This window comes from Macrobrachium nipponense, chromosome 3 (assembly GCF_015104395.2).
Source record: "Macrobrachium nipponense isolate FS-2020 chromosome 3, ASM1510439v2, whole genome shotgun sequence".
NCBI lineage: Eukaryota > Metazoa > Arthropoda > Malacostraca > Decapoda > Palaemonidae > Macrobrachium > Macrobrachium nipponense.
This window is the reverse complement of record NC_087202.1, coordinates 102,697,365-102,701,715: the sequence shown is the minus strand read 5'-3', so window position 1 is coordinate 102,701,715 and position 4,351 is coordinate 102,697,365. Positions and strand designations below refer to the sequence as shown.

General features: G+C 31.2%; 1 long non-coding RNA gene across 1 annotated transcript; it reads right to left on the bottom strand.

The window, feature by feature from the left end:
* Window positions 1-916: 916 nt before the first annotated feature.
* LOC135222260 (uncharacterized) lies at window positions 917-4,001 on the bottom strand. The gene is made up of 3 exons (XR_010316251.1): window positions 2,471-4,001; window positions 1,436-1,923; window positions 917-1,311 (listed from the first exon to the last, which is right to left on the bottom strand). It is a non-coding gene; the product is annotated as an uncharacterized LOC135222260 (long non-coding RNA).
* Between the last annotated feature and the right edge of the window lie 350 nt (window positions 4,002-4,351).

The window sequence follows — 4,351 nt, the reverse complement described above, 5'->3', positions numbered from 1 at the left end:
CGACAAATTTGTTCATAATTTTCAATTACTACGTCAGTATATTTTTTTCTTATATTTATGACATTCTTAAATTTTAGATAACTAAAATGCAAATTTACAAATAGGTGCATATATAGATTAAGAATACATATCCTATGTTTCTCGGTCTATTTTTCAGAAACTTAATAGCAATATCTCTTATGATTTAGTTCATTTTCTTGCAAATTTAAGTATTGTATATTACAATCATTTTTAAATGTTCTATGCAATATCATGTTCGAATAAAGTAAAACATACTGTATATTTGATTTGTTAAACTTAGCCACAAGTGGATCTGTGTAGGCATACATTTAATTACAGTTTGTAGACTACTGTAGAAGGGAGATATTAGGTGTATATAAAACACAATTGTAATTTTTTTTTTATTGAAACGGAAATGCATGATGTACTCATGTATACTCTAGTAATATCAACTAATAAATGTATAAATATACAAACAAATGGAAAAAATAACTCACTACATTGTATCACACATAAAAATAATCAAAAGGGGGTTGGAAACAGAAATAAGGTAGCATACAAGCCAACCAAAAATGCAAGATAAATCACATGCAAATAAACTTTAATAAATTATACATAAATAAGAAAAAAATAACATAAAAATTGTAAACCCCAAAAAATAACAAACAAGCAAACCAAAATTGCATGATGAATTACATGCAAATAAATTCTAATATAATTATAAATATGAGAAAACAATATTAATAAAAGGTTTTCTTCAAGAATTAAGTACATAGTGCAAACATAAGAATAACTATTAAATTATATATATATAATATATATATAGTATATATATATATATATCTATATAATATATATATATCTATAATTTTTTTAAATTTATATATTTATTTAATTATATTTCAGAACGGACCATTTATTGGGGAAAAATATTTTGTTTTGATCTCTTAAAAAAATGAATTCATGGTATCATCTTGCCATTTGATTTTATGTTTGTGAATGTTGGTTCTCCTTCTTCATGTAACCCTTATTGTATGGTCTCATACTGTATTTCAGGCTTTTGTAAATTATCATTTACATTGAGAATGCTACAATCAACATCATCATTAGTATTAGTTGTAGTAGTAGCAGCAGTAGGGGGAGGGATAGTAGTAGCAGCAGTATTAGTACCAAATGTAGGTTTAGCAGTCATAATAGTTGTAGTAGGACTAACACTTGTAGCAATACAACTAATATTATCCATAATGCTTGTTACTGTGGCATTACTGTACACTTCACTGCCAGTATCCTTTCGATAACCATCAGTAAATTCTGGAAACGCAAATAATATGAAATAAAACAAATGCCATATTATACTTTATCATTTGGCTGGCAAAATCATAAGTATTTTATGCATAAATATATACAAAAACACTACTAAACAAATTTTTCTTACCAATATCTGATTGAACATTTTCACTTAATTCAATATTTCCATAGTCTTCCTTGGAATTTTCCCTGGTAAGTTGATAGATGAACCCTATAGCCATAATACAACTATTAGTCTAACACTTTTTCACTGAAAACAAAGTGAATATATATGTAGCATAATATAGCAAAATCTTAAAGGTCAATCTTTACCTACTATATGAATTCTAGTTATTAAAAACAAAACTGTAATATCTACCAAAAGCATAGACCATTTACCATGTTTCAAGGATGATCTATTCTCCAGAGCAGGAATGGTACCTACAAGATTAACTATATTTAGAATAATTGTGATGCACTTCCCATTTCAGAAAATCTAAACATATACAAACTGCACATCAAATACTGCACATCAAATACACACACCATATTCAAGGTTGTGCAAATTCTCGTGTGGATAAGTCAGCAACCAATTTGATGTATAATTTGCTTGGTGGTGTAAATCTATTGATGTATCTGAAAATATGTATTTCAACAATAAGTGCATTATACAAAGTATATGTATATAAATATATACACAAAAATATAGCACACAAAAATCATTTTACTAAATTATGTACTCCAGTTATATAAATTATTAGACATACATATATATATGAATAGATATATCCCAAATTGCACATGGAAAAAAATATAAATAGGATGAAACAAAGAATGCCATGAAGGAAAATGAAAGGTGAGAATACTGGCAAATGCTTTCTGTGTACTTTATTCTGCTATCAGAATAAAGTATGGCAAAAGTGCTTGCGAGTATACTAACCTTTCATTTTCCTTTGTAGCATACCAACATGTAAAAAGGCATCTAAGCTTTATATAGCTACAATTAAATCAGCATTTTTCAATAACTCACTTGTCTTTATAGGGTCAACATCTGATCTGGTACAGCTAGTAGAACCAGTAATGCGCAATAGATGCAGGCTTTTTATGTAGAAAAATATGTCTCACTGATAAAAAATCAGTTGATAATATTGTAATGACTAAACACATAATAGATAACAAATACCTCCTACATGTTGATCTGGGCAGGCATTGTGGCAAAGTTTGTCAGAAGCTGGATGAAGGTATTTTTTGGTGGAGAAATTCCTGCTGCACACACAATAGCTTGAATTTAGTTGTCGTGAGTTTTTTTGCCTCAACTCCTGAATTTGGATGGGGTTCGTCCATATCAAGCATCTAGGTGATATAATACTATATGTTATGCCATCCTATTTCACCAGCATACAAAAATACATTCTACTATTCTATAGTTTTGACTTATGTTGCAGAGAAAATATAATCACTCTTGAGCGTATCACTTTAAAAGTTAGTTTAGGTTAGGTTTGGTTGGGTTAGGTTACGTTAAGCAATCGAAGGTAACTTTTTGTGGGAATCCCATTGAGATTATTTTTGAAAAAATCCTATGGCTATTTTCGGAGCTACAGCCGAATGTATTTCCAAATGGTTAGCTTCTTTTCTTGTAGCAATGTCTTCCTAAGCTCTTGTGAATTATTCTTTACTATAATTTGGTCTATTAACCCCTGGTCTAGATCTCCAAATTCATAAGTTGTAAGCTAATTTCCTTAACCTAGTCACAAATGAATCTACTGTCTCACCTGATTCCTGTGAGGCTTCGATGAGCTAATAACATTCAAAGTACATATTTGCTTGAGGAGCAAATGGATTTGTGAGCCCTTCAATTGTCTTCTGTAAACTTCCTGAACTTCTAAACCTGCAGTATGAAGTAACAATGGTTTCTGCTGCTTTTTAACTATTTTCCCTAGTGCTTCTAAATAAATTTGGAAGCTGCTTCTCCACTTTTTCGATCTTTTACCCACTGATTTTGGATCATCACCGATACTAAATCTGCCTAACCTTTGGACATCTATCGGTATGTTTGCTGTGATACTAATCAGTTTCGGTTAGGCTAGGAATTTGGAAGTTTTTTTTCTAACCTTTCTAACCTTGTAGGCTATACTTTCATTGACATACCTTGAACACTTTTACTCTCTAAGCCAACACTTTTTTATTCTCTTAACACTCCTGAATTGGCACAGCACTGCTTGGTTGCTGGTTTGAGTGTGATGAAGTCATAAAGTTACTCGGTAAACTTAAAAAAAAAAAAAATTTTGAAACAAAAAAATGTACTGCGGAGGCCTTGCCTTAATCTTATATCCAATATCAGTGGGGCTTACTGATTAATAGTAGCACATACATAATGTATTATAATGTTAGTAATTACCGTCTTTTATCCTTAGGGAACCTGTGAAACACAAATGAGGATCGGTTTCTATTCTTTTATTGCAAACAACACTTTTGTGTGACTTATTCACTGTTGGCGCCATGATTTCGTTTGTGTCAACTGTCAAATTCTAAAAATATAAACAAACAGACGACATGCGATATACCTACAACGACATCTGAACACTGAGCGGTCAAACTATTGTGTTCACTTTGGAGTTGGCAACTAGTATATTAACATTCCTATTTTGAGCCTTCCTATCTTCCTTCAGTATATAGTCTTTGGATTTGACGAAAATTTTTACTTCCACTGCACAGCGTAGGTGGCGCTTTGATGAACAATTCGCCGTGAAACTTGATAATGCTCATCTGATTACTGTTTGCTGCATCATCATAACACAAATGATTCTGACATATCCAAGCATATTATTTCAGGATTTAATGGCAAATCACGTTCTCAGTATTTTTGTCGGATGGATTTCATCGTTTCATGATAAAGCAACGAGTAACGCAGCATTAGTCAGCTGTTTTTAGTTCAAGGAAAATGCATTAAAAAAATTTCACGATGATGTTGCAAATATATCTAATTCATTCGTTCTCTTTTAATCACTAAAGGCCCCCTTACACTGAACGATTGTCTGAACGACTGTCTGTATCGTTCGCAAAA